This window comes from Sturnira hondurensis, unplaced genomic scaffold (genome assembly GCF_014824575.4).
Source record: "Sturnira hondurensis isolate 20B ecotype Veracruz unplaced genomic scaffold, ASM1482457v3 Scaffold0012012, whole genome shotgun sequence".
Lineage (NCBI taxonomy): Eukaryota > Metazoa > Chordata > Mammalia > Chiroptera > Phyllostomidae > Sturnira > Sturnira hondurensis.
In genome coordinates this window covers 1,049,152-1,068,463 of record NW_028084643.1, presented here as the reverse complement: position 1 = coordinate 1,068,463, position 19,312 = coordinate 1,049,152, and the positions used below count along the sequence as shown (strand labels likewise).

Here is a 19,312-nt window from a genome sequence, read left to right as displayed (position 1 = left end):
ACACAGTCTGCAGCCCCTCTCCAACTAGCCCTTAGCTCAAGCTGGCCTGGATGAGATTTTAAAGCCTCACTGCATTTTGAGGCTTTAAATTGATTTACATTGATTATCTTCATTTTTAGTGCAAAAACCGTATCACCATTAAAGTCTGTGTCAACTTCATCATCAGTTCACCTCCCTTTTTTCTGTTTTTCAGAACTCTTCCATCTTTTATATGGCAATAGCAATAAGTATGATTTACTGAATGTTTCCTATGAGCCATATATTGTGATAGGCACTGACTTACCCTCTCATCCCCACAGCACCCCTGAAGGGTCGATGACGAAACTGATTCTCCGATTGTTTAAATAACTCATCCACCTAGTCTGTCTCCAAAGACAGTGTCATTTCTATGGCATTATGTTACACTTCAGCAGAGGCAAGGCCATGTCAATTTGTGGCTGTGTTGTTCACGGCAGCTTTTTATTTATTTCAGAATCAATAGTAGTATACCATCAAAAAGAAAAGAGATTTTGCCATAGTTTGTGATATAATAACCTGCTGTTTTAAAGAGTTATGACCATAATGTGGATAAAGTCCTTATTGTAAAATAATAATTCCGTGAGAATTTTCTTCATTGCGCTCTTCCATATTGTCATTTTAATGGCTGTGTGATTTTCATCAGATCAGTTTATCAGAGTTTTTATTTCTACTTCAGAACATTTAGATTATTTCCATCCAGTTCTACAATAAATTATGTTATAATAATTATATTTATGTATTTTTTAGATTAAAGGTAATGCATTGGCATTTAAAAGCTATATTATTACAGAAATTTTGAAATATTCACAAGAGACTGGAAGGCACCTGCATCTAGTTACCACATAGCTTCCTTAATAATCAACATATTGTCCATTTTGTTTCATCTACTCCCCCACTTTTTTCTTGAGAACATTAAATAAAATTTCAAGTATCTTTTCATTTTACTTGTAAATACTTAAGGATATACTTGTAACTGGTAAGGACTTTTTGCTACTGTCACCTGATACTTAGGCTATGTTCAAATTTTCCTAAATATCATGGGTCACATTTGGTTTGTGCAAATTAGGATTCAAATATGATCCCCACATTGCCATTGGTTGTTACATCATTCACACACACACACACACACACACACACATTTTTTAATGCCATCAACTTGTTGGAGAATCTATGTCAGAAGTCCTGTAGGATGTATCACATTCTGGGGTCGGTGTTTCCTCAGATTTATTTACCTTATTTTTCTATCTGTTATATTTGTTTTTAGAGGTTGAGATCTTAATGATATTGTGGCTCAATTCTTTAAAAGAATGTTTTGAAATAGGGTTTTTTTTTCAATTTGAGTTCAAGCTTAACATACTTCTCAGAACATTTCGCCAGATCATAAGCTTGTTTTCTTGCTTGTCCTGCTAGAAAACCTCTTCCACAGGCAGTTTATTCAGATAAGAGCCCCTTCATGTCACATGCATATAACTGCATCCCTGCCAATTCCAGCTTCTTCTGCCCTCCTGTGTATGGGACACTTTGTTAATATCAACCAATTTCCTCTAACCCCTTCAACCTTGGTAGAAAACCAGGAATTGCTCAAAATACTTTTGAAAGCAGTTGGAGATCCAAAACCCTGGATTTGAAAGAGGCGTAATTGAGAATTGAAAAAGGATGCCTCAACCCGAGACACTGAACGTTATGGTTCACGGGTGAAATTCCAGTGGATCAGGTATGACTATCAGATTGATGCCTCTGCAGGTCAAAGAAGGGCTGAGACGCCCACCCATTTTTTGGCCTCTGTACTCTTTGAGGGTAGTTTAATGAGGTTTCACTTCTTTTGGTTGTTAGTGTGGAAAACCATCAGAAAGCAATAAGTTCAAATGAGTCTGGTTTCATGATGCTGTATCTCTGGGTACGGTGAAGGAGCCATGGCTAGAGCAGGGGAGTGAGGCACCTTCCTATCTCCTTATAACACACTCCTCCCTTGTACTCTAGATGGGGTATTTGAGGCTTCTGTTCAGGGCTACATAATACTCAAAGTCCCAGGAATTGGGAGATCACTGATATTTTCCTTTTTCCCTGGTCCCACAACATTGCAAGACCTACTTGGCTTTCTCTTTAGATCATAGGTGAAATCAGATATTCCACCTCCCGGTTTGCCCAGCTATTTCAACCCACTGTATCTTCACAACCCATTACAGCTCTATAGGTAAAGCTGTAGCATTACTGAACAAGAAGGCATAAGGCCCCACTACAACCTTCTCTATCATTCCTGCAACTGAAATGCTGGATCAAACTGCTAGTACATTTTCCAAATGAATGTCAGAGGCAGTTATGCCATTGTGTTCACTGGAACATGGGTGGAAGGGCTATTGACAATTACTTCAGAGAGAGCAGGTTGGTGAAGTTCTTTATTTAATGAGATGGCTTTTCTTTGGGGACAAAATTCAAGTCTCTGAATTTCTCCCTTTTATCTTATGGATAGGCTATTAAATAGCAACTTTGAATTTTGACTTTGAGCTATAGGAATACAGAGATTTTTCTCATTCTTTTAGCTGCTGGTTGCTCATTTGTTTTATTCATTACCATTGTGGTTACAGGCACCTCACTGGAAGGTCAGCCAGAAAAAAAGCAAATCTGAAAATAGAAGAAAAGAAACTCAGCAATGACTGTCTAATACTATAAATCCCTGTTTAAACCTAGTTTCGACAACTTGATTTTTGCCCAGTTTAAGCTTAAGTGGTAACCATTTTTCTTCTTTATTTTTCCTAAGAAATGGCTTTGCCATGTGGTAGGCATGCCCGAGAACCCTGTTATTTTTCCCCTGGTTGTCTACAGGTAGCCTCTTTGCGGATAGTAAGCAATTCCTCCTCTTTCTTATTTGGAGGTTTTAAAGTTGCTACTGGTAAACTGCACTGTTTGCAGCATTTGTTCTTTGGCTGTATGATTCTTGTTACTCTTGATAGTTTATATAATGTGTGTTCAGAGAGTATAGGTAATGTATGTGCAAGGAGTAGTGTGCAGTGAGTCGTGTGTGTGGTATGAGAGAACAGCACCCAACAACTTCTGGTTTAGAGCAAGTCGTGTAAGGAATAGAAGTGAAATTGAAAGGAGGATGTTGCTTCAGGCTTGAATTTATATGACTAGTTTTAAAGATCCCTTTCAATGCTATTGCTCAGTATTTCTCAGGAGTAGTGAGACCTAGACTATAAATATAGTGTGCTTTTCTTTTAGACTAGCTAGTAATTTGTCAGTTAAGCATACTTAAAAGTTGGAAATTAATATCTAAGAACCCATACTCCATGGAAGGCAACAGTATCACGGCTCTTAGAGTTAATCATAGAACTTCATGGCGAAAAGAGGACCTAAGAAATTGTACTGTTTTAGTACTCTTACCTTGTACGTGATGGAGCTGAAGCTCCTGAATTTTTCTAGCTCACTCAGCTACTTAGTTGCTAAGCCCAGTTAAATTTTTCCTCCTAATTCTATGCTTTATTTTTTTATTTTTTATTTTTAAACTATTTATTTATTTATTTATTTATTTATCTTCAGAGGGGAAGGAGAGAGGGAGAGAAACATCAATGTACGGTTGCCTTTCATGTGTCCCCTGCTGGGAGTTGGCCTGCAGGGAACCGGCCTGCAACCCAAGCATATGCCCTGGCTGGGAATCGAACCGCGATTCTCTGGTTCGCAGGCCCACACTCAATCCACTGAGCTACACCAGCCAGGGCCCTCTATGCTTTATTATGTTTAGTGAATGCTGAGTGGGAATGACCTTATGTACTACAATTTCTGTTTTGTATTTTTTAACATTTCTATCATGGGTTATTTCTCATTTCACAGTGAATGTTACCTTGATGTTCAACATTGCTACTTATTATTATTATTTGGCAAATACTGAACATGTCAATACATTAAGTTCTTCCAAAATGATGTCAGACTATGAATTCTTGTGCTGGCCATTCTGAAATTGTAAAAACAGTGTCTAGCTCCATAATGTTGTTTTGCCTGAGTTTGTATCAGCATCTAAATTATATATGTTCACCAATGCAGAAAGGACAAAAGTTATTCAGGTAGTAAATGAAGAATGTTGGTAATCATTTCCAAGGTCAACAAATCTTTTGCCTTTCAGGCTCTTAGATGGAAAATATAAATAAGGAAGCACCTAAAATGGAGGATCAATTTCTAACTTGAGACCTGGTATGGACATAACTTTATTTCTCTCCTGTGTGCTTATCTAGATTTTTTGTCTTTGAGTATATTCCATTATTTAATTGTTTTGTTTGTTTTTTAAAGCCACTTAATATTGAGGTATGATTGACATTGACATAAAACATTTTTGTGTAATTTTATTTAGTGTATGAAACTTGATGAGTTTGGAGGTAAGTGTATAAGTGAAACCAGTACCACAATTTCTATCTTAAACCTATTTATCACCTCCAAAGGTTTCTTCTTGCCAACTTTATTTATTTTTCATTTATTTAATTCTTATCTGCTGGCATTCTGTTTTTTAAAGGAATTATTCTGTAACTCATGGACACCATTTTTTCTTTGTTTTACCATGTTAATTTGCTATATTCTGGTATATCCTAGTCATTCCCTGTGAGAATAAATAATTTGTAAGATCAGTAATTGGTATATGCTACCTAGTAATCAGTATTCATTTCCTTCTATTGCATATGCAGTTCTGGTTTTTAAGCAAACAAAAAAGTACATTTCTGTATATATGGAGGAAGCTAAAATAAAAAGGCTTGAACATCAGACATGAATCATACATAAGTGCTTTGCAGACTAATCCATTATTTGAGACTATCTGGGAGTACATGAATTAATCTTGATCATGTTTACTTTTTAAAAAGTATCAACAGTTAAAAACTGCATATCTTATTATTAAAAATGGTTTGGAGCTGAGATGGAATCTCCTGAAGGAAGGAATAAAAATAAGAGCAGATGTTCCAGCTAACCATTTTTCTTCCTAACAACTTTAAATAAATGAAGATCAGGAATGTTACATCTTTAAATAAATCAGAGGTCTAATGATACTACTAATATTTTATTAAGAAATGTTTGATTTGATTTATCTATTTAAAATAACTATCAAGGTATTCTCTAAGTGCTGAAATACAAATTACAAACACAAAAGCTTGATTTATGTTAATGGTAGATAATACATGGGACATAACAAGTTATCACACATTTTATAATATTTCCTGAGTTGGGGAATTATAGAAAAGTACTGAAAAAAGTGCTGCCTTAAGCTGCATTTGTTGATAGATAGAGGTGACAGTCTTGTAAGAAGTGACGTGAACTTTCCCTTCTATTTCAGACACTTCTGGATTTTGATGAAACCTGCTCAAGATTTCTGAGTGTGTCTGAGTCTCTGATGGATCAGACACATTCAGATCTTTGTGAAGATGGCACCAGAGCAAAGGAAAAAGTTCTGCTTAGGTAAAGATGGGGTCTCTCTGCTCTCTGGCAGAATGTTAACATGTTTGTATTCCCCACTTAGACCCTTAGTGACACCGACTGCCAATTCCCAGTCCTGTATCCATCCAAATATGCCTCCTGTGTTCTTTACTTGGCTGCTGAACATTACTGGACAAAAGTCACATGGTTCTGCAAATTGGTGCCAGTTCATGTTTTTATTTTCCAGCTTTAAGAACTCGTTTGCCCCCTGCACTGTCTGTCTCCCTGTTCTTTGCACGACTGTTCTCTTCTGAACCTTTCAGTCTCCCCTTCAATGTGAGTATCTCACAGACTCCTTTCCTGCTCTCCCTGTGTAAGCCAGGTCCCCTCCCCAAGCCCCTGTTCACTCATTTCAGGCCTTTTGCACTTTTTGTAATTCTTTATTTAGTGTTTGTCTGACTTATTATTTGTCCCACAACTAATTTTTTACGCATAGGGACAGCATCTGTTTTACTAATTACAGTGGTGAGTGCTTCCTGACACACAGTAGGCACTCAGGCAAAATTTTTGTATAAATAATAAATCATGAGATTGCATTTGAAAAAAAAGCATGCCCTAATGAAAAGCACTGCTTTAAATAAATGTGGTTATAACCCAAGAGATATCCTTAGATGTCAGGTTGCAAATACCTTTCCTTTTCCTTTTTCTTTTTATACCCAACCCAGACAGTATTTCATTTTATTTAATTATAAAATGTAGAAAGCCTTAAAGACCAGTTCAAATGAACCTATGCACCCTTATGTTCATGACAGTGTTATATACAATTGCCAAGTGCTGGAAAGAGCCTAGGTGCCCATCAGTAAATGAGTGGATCAAAAAACTGTGGTACATTTACACAGAGGAATGCTATGCAGCAGAGAGAAGGAGCTCCTACTCTTCACAACAGCGTGGATGGAACTGGAGAACATTATGCTAAGGGAAATAAGCCAGGTGGTGAAAAATACCATATGATCTCACCTATAAGTGGAACCTAATCAATAAAGAAACAAGCAAACAAAAGAGAACCAGAGACATGAAAATAAAGAACAAAGAGGCAGTGACCAGAGGAGTAGGGGAGGGGGTAACGGGAAAGAAGGGGAAACATCAAGTCATGGAACACGTACAAATTACCCATAGACAAGGACAATGGGGTGGAGATTGTCTTTGGGAGTCGGGGTTAGATGGATCAGGGGAGAGAAATGGGGGGAAAATGGGGACAGCTGTAACTGAACAACAATAAAAAATAAAATGTAGAAAGCCTTGATTGAGAAAACATAGGGAAGAGACTTAACAGAAACTATAGAGTCTTTTTAGGAAAACAACGATGGCTTTGTACCAGCTATGATGAGCATCTGTCTTCTTGGCAAACTATGGTGAAGCTTCAGGTACAGTATAATCTCAGATCTCTCCCACTCATCTACACTTTGGACTGAGATTTGAATGGTTATAAATGGAGAAACTATGAAAAGAACCAAAATAAAAACACTGTCCATGAAAGCCAAGTTCAGAGAGACTGGTTCTCTTTTACTCTGTTGAGTACATCAGGGGCAGGAAGGATCAAAGTTCAAGACATACCTTCTATTCATTTGGCCTTTTTGGTTTGAGGCTCTGGCATGGAGCTGTGCCCCCCACTTCCCTTCCTTCACTCACAGATATCTGTGTAGCTGCATGTCCCACATTTCCAAGCCCCCTCCACATCAACCCCTTCAGTCTCTCTGTGGTCCACCCAGTAGGCCACACCGTGCTGCACTTTGTTTCTCAGCTTCTGCTCTTCAAAGGACACAGTCTCTGAACCCAGCAAAGTGACAGTCTCTTGATGGTTATACTCAATTTTCAGAATATCAATGATTGGAAGGTCAGACAGTGTTAGAGGCAAGAAGACCAGCTCCATGAGGTCACCCAAGGACATCACAGAGAAGCCTCCCTGCTGGACAGGCTTCAGCACTGAAGGTCCCACTGGCTTTTCTGGATGCAGTTTTGTGTGGTGGGTTAGGCTAGCAGTGGTCACTTTTCTTTGTACCATGGCATCAAAGATACCTTTGTATAGGCTGACTTGAAAACAGTCCTCTTTTTTTTTCTGAGCTTCCAGAGGGAGCATAGGACGACTGCATGTCTTGAGTTTAACCAGTTCTAGTTCCCCCTTGGCTGTATAGTGCAGCTCATCATCAATCACGTCCTCCACCTCTCCAGACACTGGAAACACTGATGCATCCTCTGACTGCAGGGTAGGAATCACTGATAACATATTCAGAATCTTAACTGCCCGAGCCTCTTCTTTCCTGGTGATGGGGACAGTCACAAGATCATGAACTTCCAGTTCTCTAGCTCAGTGGATGCTGGCACCAGTGTCCAAAACAGCTGCCTTCTCAGATGCCAAGAAACCAGGAAGCTCCTTCCCATATACCATTTGCTGTTCACAGCAGTTCTGAGTAGACAAGTCAGTCACACACAAATATTTAAGGTAGAATAGCTCCATGGGCCGGTGAGACATTCAAATCTCTTTTCCATTTTGGTAAGCTTATGAGCCTGCCATTCTTCCCAGGGAGTTCAGAAGAAGGGCTGGCTTACTAAGTGGAGCACTCGACACTTGAGTATCTTCCAGATCCAGAAACTGAGTCACTCAAGTTTGAAAATCCTGAGTCCTCTGCAGACATTGTTCCCTCTTCCCCAGTTTCTGCCATGGCACAGCTCTGGCCTCAGCCAGGCCCTGCGACTTCACTGATCTTCCTCCTCTGAAGGAAAGTCAGAATGCTGAAATGCCAAAGCTGACCAGTCCTTTACATTGTGGCCATTCCTCCTCTCTGTTCCACACTGTACAAACTGTATCCCACCCAGGTCCTAGGTAATGCTTGCCTCTCTCCAGGGGCAAATCCTCCATGATTTTTTCACTATCCTGATACCCTGGATGTAGTTTCTTGATCCATCCCCTGCTCCCTGAGATACTCCTGTGAACTCCAAACTCCACTGAGCTCCGCCATAACCTCAGAACTGCTCTTGGACTCTATTCCCCACCAGCAAGAGCAGGTTATGCAGTAGCCCTTCCCTTCCAGGCTTTGCACAAAACTTCTGGGAGACCAGGCTGCATCTGCCTTTCAAATAAACTTCTTATGTGTAATTACATAGTTAAAGAGAACCTGATTCAGAACAAGGAGCATTTGCTAAGCCATTTTAACAATGGTTCTAGACCTCCCTTTGTCTGCATGTGCACACAGGTGAAAGCTCTGTTGAAATGTGCTGTGAACACACCCAGTGCTGCCTATGGTTCCCAGAGCCTTGGCTGGTTCTGCACCACTTTCTAACCCACTTCAGAAACCATGTTGGGATAGAAGTGAGTGAGTGTGCACATAAGGCTATCAGAGGAATTAACTTAAATGTGTTCTAATTTATATTAAAAAGCAAAATAAAATAATTAGGATTTTTAATAGTAAGGAATTACTCATAATCAAAACACATCAGTGTGCCATGATGCATGATTTTTTAACTGGTGTTTTGAAAATTAGTTTCAAATCACTGGGTAGAGCGTCATTGCTTATGCAACTTTTGAGGAAGAAGAAACTGCATGAGTTGAGAGTGCAAAATAGCAATCTTTAGAGTAAAGGAACCCATGAAAAGGATAATTGCAGTAAAATGTCTACTGTTACATGTAGGACATTGCCTCTGATGTCCTCCCTCAATGATTAAAATAAAATACTAATTATTTAAGGTGATTCATATGAGTGCAAATATTTGACATCTTGGGCCTAAAATTGCAATTCCATATGGTTCAAACTAATTAACTTGTTAATATACTTTATCACTCATCTAAAATGCATTTGAAAATGAGCTATAAGCACTTGTAAAAAGAACAGTGATGTAATAATGGATTTTTTGGTGTTTCTTTTTGATTTTTTTTTACTTTTTTATTGTTGTTCAAGTATGGTTGTCTCAATTTTTCCCCCACCATTCCCCCCAACCCCAGCCATTCCCACCTCCCACCCTCAATCCTACCCCCCATTTGGCTTTGTCCACGGGTCCTTTATTCATGTTCCTTGACAACCCTTCCCCCTAATCCATCCAATATCCCCTCTCACCACCCCTCTGGGTACTGTCAGTTTGTTCTTTATTTCCATGTTTCTGCTTCTCTTTTGTTTGCTTGTTTGTCTTGTTGATTAGCTTCCACTTATGTGTGAGATCATATGGTATTTGTCTTTTACTGCCTGGCTTATTTCACTTAGCATAATGCTCTCTAGTTCCATCTATGCTCTCGTGAAGGGTAGGAGCTCCTTCTTTCTGCAGCTTAGTATTCCACTAGTACATTGTGTAAATGTACCATAGTTTTCAGATCCACTCATTTACTAATGGTGTTTTTTTTAGTGTCTTCGTTCTCGGGTCAAGTTCACCAATCAATGAGTAGCTGGTCTTGATTGTCATCCTTATCCCAGCAGTGGGGATACTAGAGCCCAGGAACTCTGTTCCATAAGAAGTCACAATATAGAAGGAAGAACAAGATGCATGCAGAAAATAAAAAAGTTTATGCATGCTAAATTATGCAGCCCTAACAGCTAAAGCACACCNTTACTGCCTGGCTTATTTCACTTAGCATAATGCTCTCCAGTTCCATCTATGCTCTCATGAAGGGTAGGAGCTCCTTCTTTCTGCAGCTTAGTATTCCACTAAGTACATTGTGTAAATGTACCATAGTTTTCAGATCCACTCATTTACTAATGGTGTTTTTTTAGTGTCTTCGTTCTCGGGTCAAGTTCACCAATCAATGAGTAGCTGGTCTTGATTGTCATCCTTATCCAAGCAGTGGGGATACTAGAGCCCAGGAACTCTGTTCCATAAGAAGTCACAATATAGAAGGAAGAACAAGATGCATGCAGAAAATAAAAAAGTTTATGCATGCTAAATTATGCAGCCCTAACAGCTAAAGCACACCATTGTGCTTTATGGTGTGCTTCCTGCCATTATGGTTTCTAATGTGGCTTGCCATACAAGTATTTTTAAAAACTTCTTGTCTTGCCCTGGCTGCTATGATTCAGTGGATTGAGTGCTGGCCTGTGAATCAAAGGATTGCCAGTTGGATTCCTAGTCAGGGCACATGCCTGGGTTGCAGACCAGGTCCCCGATAAGGAGTGCATGAGAGGCAACTACACATTGGTGTTTCTCTCCCTCTCTTTCTTCCTCCCTTCCCCTCACAAAAATAAATGAATAAAATCTTTAAAAAATTACATTATTAAAAATACCTGGCTGGTGTAGCTCAGTGGATTGAGCGCAGGCCTGCAAACCAGAGTATTGTGGTTTGATTCCCAGACAGGGCACATGCCTGGGTTGCAGGCCAGTTTCCAGTAGGGGACCCGCAAGAGGCAACCATACATTAATATTTCTCTCCCTCTTTCCTTCCCTTCCCCTCTAAAGATAAATAAATGAAATCTTTAAAAAATAAAATAAAAGTTACATTATTAAAAATAAAAAATAAAAAGTTTTTATCTTGAAAAATCATTTTATATTTATAGAAGAGGTTCAGTGTTAGCACAAGGAGTTCTCATAATAAATTTTCAGCTTCCCCTAATGTTAACAAGTTGCATAACCATGGTGCAATGATCAGACTAAGATAATGCCATGGTTCATTACTCTTAACTAATCTATAGACTTTTTCCAGATTTTCCAGGTATTTCCATTACTTTTTCTGTTCAAGGTACAACCTAGAATACCACACTCCATTTAGCCTACAAGTATTTTAATAATGGATGAGACATAAAAGTAAGAGGGAAAGCATTTTTCCCCCTCATACTCAGATATCACTGCTGTTACCATTTTGGTATATTCTCTCCCTAACATACTCAAATAAATATGCATCATATATATTGTAGGTTCAAACTGCATACCTATTTTTGTACTCTATTTTCAGCATTGAACAAATCATAAATATTACCCTGTTCTATTAATTACTGTTTGAAATGTTTAAGTGTACATAGTTTTTATCACATGGATATAGTTTAAGCAAACATTACCAGATTACTGAATGCTTTTTCCATTTTTCTTCTTACAAATGACACTGATGATTTTAAGTGCACATGAGCTCTGGGAAGCTTTCGTACTTCTATAGGCTGATCACAAGGAAGAATATACAATGTGAAGATCTGGGTTTTCCCCCTTTTATTATAATTTCAAATTCAAGAGAAACACATTTAAACTATACTGAATTCTGTAAAATTGAAAATGAAAATCTCCCCCTGCCTTATTCCCTGAGGGCAGGAGAGTGGTGTGAGGTCTCTGGCTTTAACCTGCAACAGTGTGACTGAAATTACTAAGGATATTTCCAGTAACTGTAAAAATGAGCTTTGATGTGAGCTTTTAATAAAGATTCAAACTTGCAGTGAGTTCTCAGCAAGAATATTCTAGGCCCAACATCTTTTTAAAAAATATTTTATTTATTTATTTTTAGAGAGTGGGGGAGGGAGAGAAATATCAATGTGACTGATCCATGACTGGGAATTGAACTGGTGACTGTTGTTGGCACTCCTGGCTCCCCAAACTGCTGCCACAATGGCTAGATGCTGAGAGACAGCTCTCTGTTGATGCTGGGGCTTACTACTACCAGGGAACAGAGTGTGAAAGATGGAAGAAGTGTGGCCTCTGAAGTTAGACAGGCCTGGACTCAAATCCTAATTGGTAGTATTCAATACCTATTAGGAACTCTGACTTTAAGCCAGTAACTGAGCCCTCTGAACTTCAGGTTTTCAACTGTGAAAATGAGAACATTATACATGCTGTTGTATAATTTGAATAAGATGTGACAATATCAGGTACAGTGCCTGACCCATAGTATGCTGTCGGACAAAACTGGTTAGATGGAGGATAGATGGACTCACGGCGCAAGTTAAACACACTATTTTTTTAAATAGTGGTGTGGCCATTGGTAACAGAAAGCATACGAAATATCAGTGCAATTAGTTAAATGTCCATTTCATTTCCTCCCCAAGGTGGCAGACAACATAAACCAATTCCAGCTAGCTAACATGAAAGGAATGTATTGACAAGACATTCCCATCCTGAGGTCTCAGAACTAAAACAGCCATCTTTGGATAGACTGGAGTGGGTGACTTCAGGGACCTCAGAAGCATAAAACCATAGAGCTTTTCTCTAGAACACTGAATATATTTGTGTTTCTAATCTTTAGTGACCTGCCACTGGATGAACCAGCTCTGGCCAGGAAGGCAGGGACATGGGGCACAGGCCTGGCTGCTGGGACCCCTCTTGTGTCTCAGGGGCAATTCCCAAGGCAAGGGAAATTCTGGGAGCCAACAACTACATATACATAGAGTTTACAAAACTGATACATTCATTCCCTGTCTCCCTCCAGGACACTATCATCATGAGGCAAATAACATATTCATCATCTCTGAAAATTTCCTTGTGTCCTTTGTACCCCCTCTGCCTGTCCCTCAGCAATCACTGATTTGCTTCTGTCACTATAGATCACTTTGTACTTTTTAGAATTATATAGAAATGGGATCATACAATATGCATTCTTTCTCATCTGACTTCTTTCATTTAGCATAATTATTTTGAGATTCATCCATGTTGTAGCATGTATCAGTACTTTATTCCTTTTTATGGATGAATAATATTTCATTGTATGAATATAACACAGTTTGTTTATCCATTTCCTTGTTCATGGACACTTGGGTTGTTCCTAGTTTGGGGCTATTAAACCACAAAGCTGCTATGAAAATTCATGCACAAGTCTTTGTTTCAAGAAAATATGTTTTTTATGTCTCTTGGGTAAAAATCTAGGAATGGAATGGTTGGGTCATATTATAGGTGTATATTTAACTTTTTCAGAAACTGCCAAGCAGTTCTCCAGAGTGTTGGTACCATTTTACATTGTTACCAGCAAGGTATGAGAGTCCCACTTATTCCATATTTTTGGTTTGTATCCAGAATTTGTTTTTAAAAACTCTTAGTTTTTTTAAAAACTAAGAAGACTAACAAGCTAATTTTTAAAAATGGGTAAAAGATTTCAATAGGTAATTTTCTAAAAGGATATAGTCACTGAAGAAATGAATACTAAAACCACAATGGCATGCTTATTTCAATGGCTGACATTAAAAAGGAGCCAATAATTTTATGCTATTATGCTTTCCATTTTACAGATGATAAAAATTAGTCTCAGGGAAATAAGTAACCAGCGTTAACCAGTGGTAGAATTTAAATTTGGATCCAGGCCTGCTAACCCCCACCTAACCTCTGTGCTGCTCCAGCAGCATCCTTTGGAGGAAAAAAGAGAACTCACTCACTACCCAGGAATAGGATTCCCATTTCCTCTCAAATGGGACAGCCTACCACCCATCACAGTATATACCATGTAACTTCAAGTTTTGGCACCTATTTTGCCTAAAAAATAAAATTTATGTTTTTTCAATATCTGGCTTTGTCTAGATTCCTCTTGAAAAGATCACTCAAGGTGCAGGACACACACCAAAGTTGCTCCAACAAATATCTAGGCCTGTCTAACCATGATGACTAAGGAAAAGGTTTTCTTTTTTTGTTGTTTTTATTTCTGGTTTGTACAGGTCTGAGTTTGAATTATAGATCTACTATTTCTTTACTGTGTAATCCTGGACAAGTTGCTAAACACTTTGAGCTTTGCTTTCTTTGTCTATAAAGTGGGAACAACACTGACCTTACAGTGTTTAAAGGGTTAGAGGGACTGATGTATATATAGTATTTACCACAATATCCTGTACTTAATACACTCTCAAACACTGTTACCATATCACAAACAATAATGTATATCCACACTAAGCATAGGTGTGCTAAGCTTCTCACTCACTACAGAGCCTAAATAAAATACTAAATCATTATTCACTAATGTTTTGCATCTCTCTGGGGACTTGCTCCTTCATTGAAGAAATGATAATTCACCAACAAATGGTGGGGCATTTAAGTCTATAAGAATTATTAATAAGTCAGTGAAATATTTATCCTTTAATTATAAACATTAGAAACATTCTTCGGAAGGAATATATATGGTTGCTGAGTATCTGCATGGAGTTTTACAGTTCAGTTATTAGATATTCATGGCATAAAGAAATCAGAGTAACTGGGCCCTAGGGAGCACCATTCCTCATGCCAAGATGACTAAAGCCTGGCCATGGTTTTGTGTGGCGTATAAGCCTTATCAGGCACTCACACTCGGTATACTCCCTGCATCCTTTACCTGCTTTAACTCCACAAGCTCTTTTCCCAGACCCCTGGAAGTGCTACTTTTCCAACCAATGATACATTTTCCTCTGTCTTATTGTGTTTTTTTTTGAAACATAATCAGTGTTTTCAGTCAGTTCTTACACAGTGAAGCTTCCTCCAAGCACTTAGATGTACGATTATATGAGGAGAGACAAGCCAGGTTCTCCATGGGATGCCTCCAGCAACTTCCTCTTAGGTAGCTCAGTAATGAGCTGGCCCTGTAGAGAGAGCCAAAGTTCTACTGGTTGGCACAGTGTTGATATGCAAACTTCTCAGAAGATGAGCCCTGAGAATAGAAAGTTTCTCCATACAGGCAAGGCCGTGCCTCATTTTCAGAGCCACTGGGACCAGGTATCACTGTCACCTCCCATCTGTAAATATATGAGTGACAGGGAACTAGAAGGTCTCTGTCCTGAAGAAGCACAATTTAAATCATCTCCAAGCTGTGCCAGTGTAAGCAGGACGTACTCAGCTGAAGCTATGGGACGGCCAGAGTCTAGGCGTCTGCTAGGTGTATCCTGTTCCTTGAGTCCAAATGTTGACATTTCATTGTGTGTCGTTGTGATGTTTAACCCTATCTCTTCTGCAACAGAAAAATAATAGTCATTCACTCATAATTCAACTAAAAAAAAAGCACAGCACATAGCACTTCAGAGTGGAGACACCTAAAGTCAACTCCGGAGCCTGCAAGATATACCTCATCTGATCCATTCATTTCTTTTTCAAAAATTGTGATAAAATACACATGAAATTCACCATTTTTTGCCATTTTTAACTGTACAGTTCACTGGTATTAAGTACAGTCATGTTGTGTAACCATCACCACCATCTATTTCCAGAATTCTTTTCATCTTGCAAAACAAAAATTCTGTACCCCTTAAATGGTAAGTCCCATTCCCACTCTTCACAGTGCCTGAAAAGTACCATTCTACTTTCTGTCTCTATAATTTGACTACTCTAGGTACTTAATGTAAGTGGAATCATGCAATATTTGTCATTTTGTCCTATTCATTTGCAGGGTACATTGATAAGATCAGAAGCTAGCCAGTAACTTAAGGATCCTTGGCAAGGAAATTTCTAAAGAGTCGAGTGGATCTGCTGTCTATCTGGATGACATTAAACATTTGTGTGTCTGGATTTCTTCTGATTCCATGTTCACAAAGCAACCCTGTGATTATTGTATGGCTTCTTATAGCAGATGCATTTAATTGCCTTCTGAGCACGCATCCCATCCTCTTTGTATTATATAGCATTGTAGTACAGTTTGGGTGGTACTGCTACCCCTTAACTCTGGAGATCGGTGTTAAACCAGTTTTCACAAACCCATATTCTTTGTCACAGTGATTGATTCGGGGATGGATACTGACCTAGGCTTAAACCAATTTTCTGGCTACTGTGATTAGTTCATGGACAGGTACTTATCTAATTTAGCTCAATTAAAGTGACGTTTGGGACCTGTATTTGATGGTTGGCCAGAAAGAACCCTTTTTTCTTTTATTAAAGTTGAATAAAACAATACATGTCATATTACTGTTACCAACAACCATGAAAACAAGTAGCCCTAGAGGGTGCCAATATAATGGAAAATAGAGGCAATACATTGAAGGGAATTTGATTCTTGGTGACATCCTTAAACTGCAGGATTTAGCCTTGCCTGGAGTACTTCCTACCACAAACCTTTTGAATTGTATGAGTCAACAAATTCTCTTTATTTTTTAACCAGATATGAGCTGGATTTTCTATTACTTGTTTTTGAGTGCATTCCAGTGGACTCTCCGTAAACAACTGTGTACAGGGTTAGGAAACAATGGTTACATAGACTTTATGTTCCCTTTGATACTAATTTCTCACTGTGAAAACAATATCTTGGCATTGTAGTTATATGCATTAGCTTATTTCTTTATCTTGTTTAATGTGAAATGTGGATTCATTTTCAGGATCCTGACAAAGTTTCATTTCTGACTTTGTCCTACTGGGACCCATGGTATACTTTCAAGATAATGAGTAATGTCCCATGGTGACATCTTAGGAGACCTTAGTGATTATACATAGTTTGCTTTGAAGGCTTTCTTTGAACCTGAGCTTCTATTTCATCCCTTTGAATTTTTCTAGCCACTGGAAATTGTTTTGAAGATTAGTGATTGTTCTAAAATAGCAACCAGCACCAGTCATACTGTTAGCCACCTGGTCTCTCTCTGACATTTGGACTCACAATCCTGGGAGCCTCCTAACTTAGGTCCTGTGGCATTCACTGGTGAGCAAAAGGTAGCCAAGTCTTCTTCTGGTCATTTCTGAATGCTTTGCAAGTGGCCATGTTGGAAGCCATATGATCCAGCACAATGTCTAGTGTCACTATATAGAGCATTGACTCTGAACCTAAGGGCCTCCTCTAGTGTTATCACTGGCAGCTCTGAGAAATTTGGAAGATATGCTATTCATGAAGGCTCAAACTTTTCTGACTTATCCAGAGGCCATGGAACTTTCTTGTGGCATAATTGTGTGTTCTCAGTGATTTTCCCCTTAAAGAAATCTATGGTTCATTCCTCCTTTTGCTGGCCCTGTGTAAAAATATATTATACAGAATAGAAACAACACATTAGCAGTAGGGTTCTTTCTACATGGTCTGCTCAAGAAACATGTTTTTATTAATCATTTTTTACTTTTCAATTACAGCTGACATATTATATTAGTTTTAGGTGTATACCCCAGTGATTACACATTATATAACTTACTAAGTCATCATCCCATTATATCTCATAGCATTCTGACACCATACAGTTATTATAATATTATTGACTATATTCCCTATGCTGTAAGTTACATCTCCATGACTATTCTGTAACTGCCAATTTGTACTTTTTACTCCCCTCACCTTTTTCACTCATTCTTCTAACTGCCCTCCATCTGGCAACCATCCAAATGGTTCTCTGTATCTATGAGTCTGTTTCTGTTCTGCTTGTGTATTTATTTTGTTTTTTAGATCCAATTGTTGATAGATATGTATTTATTGCCATTTTATTGTTCATATTTTTATTTTCTTTTATTATTTTTCTTAAAGAAGACCTTTTAACATTTCGTGTTGTACTGATTTGGTCATGATGAACTCCTTTGCCTTTTTCTCATCTGAGAAGTTCTTTATGTGTCCTTTGATTCTAAACGATAGCTTCTCTGGGTAAAGTAACCTTGTTTTTTGGCCCTTGCTTTTCATCATCATGACTATTTCTTCCCAATCTTTTCTGGCCTGAAAAATTTTTGTTGAAAGATTAGCTGAAAGTGTTACAGGAGCTCCCTTGTAGGTGACTAACTGCTTTTCTCCTGCTGCTTTAAGAGTCTCTCTTTAACTCTAACCTTTTAATTATGATGTTTCTTGGTGTGGGCCTTTTTGAGTTTATCTCATTTGGGACTCTCTTCACTTCCTGGACTTGTATGTCTATTTTCTATACTAGGTAAGGGAAGTTTTCTGTCATTTTTTCAAATAGGCTTCCAATTTCTGAAGCATTTCTTTCTTAAGGGACACAAAATACAAAAAGAAGATGCTAACAAAGGATTAACATTACATAGAAAACCTGAGTGTTTATTGTTTTTAATTTTACCCTAGAAGTTGAGGATCCTCTGAACGCAGGGGAAGTTGTGGATGAAATTATGTTCAGCCATCCTTTGGGAAGTGTCCAGAGTCACATCTTCTATCACTTGTGGCTAAATGTGGAGCTATTTTCCTTGTCAGCATCAAGAAAAGATATACTTGAAATTCACTGTCTATAAACATTTAAATCTAGTCACTTTAAACTTATGTGGTCCTGTCTTCTATTTTCTCATTTCCCGTGATGGGATCATTTTTTAACAGAGCATACTGTGTACACTGGCTAAATGGAGTGCCATGAAGGTCTTCAATAAATTATAGGTGGATTTATGTGTTCTTCTCAAGGCCATGGTAGATTGGCTGAGTTGCAATGAAATGGGACATATTTATCCAGATGGTCCAGTGGGTCCTAGGTATTAGGAAAGGATTCATGAGTGGAAACTTTTTTTTCCCACCTTATAGGTGAAGGTGAAAAAAGAACCTTTTTTTCCACCATGTATAATATTTTCTATTATACATGGGCAATTGTCTCTAGGATTCAATAGTCCACCACATTAAAGTGACACATTTTTCTAATTGGTTACTTGGGAAAATGCCTTCAGAATTACCCAATTTACCTTCTGCAAAAACACAGCAATGTGCAAACTCCCAAAGTCAGCCCCACAGTTAAAACAGAAAAACGTTAAAACAATTCAAGACAGATGGGCCTCATTTATATGTTTATCATTTCTAAGAACAGATATTTTATACCCTCTCTTGCAACTCGTGTTTCTCAGCATATATTACATCTCCACCTCCCCTGCCCTCACTAGAAGGAGGTGATGACTGTAAAGGAAATGCCAGCTTCTGCTGAACTGGCCACTTCTAGGGATGTCATTGGTTTTGTTAGTCCATTGTGACTTTCCATACTCCATTATAGATAAACCTCCTGTGAGAAACCTCCTGTGCTTGTGAGAAAAATGGAAGATGAGTGGGAGTTAGGTTCTAAATGAAAAAGTAGTATCTTAAATTGGGGTCAGTGTGTTAACAGAAGCAGTGGTGTTTGGAATTTTT

General features: G+C 38.3%; 1 pseudogene; it reads right to left on the bottom strand.

Annotated features, from left to right (window-relative positions):
- Nucleotides 1-7,030: 7,030 nt before the first annotated feature.
- On the bottom strand, nucleotides 7,031-8,194 carry LOC118996967 (exonuclease V-like; annotated as a pseudogene).
- Nucleotides 8,195-19,312: the final 11,118 nt, after the last annotated feature.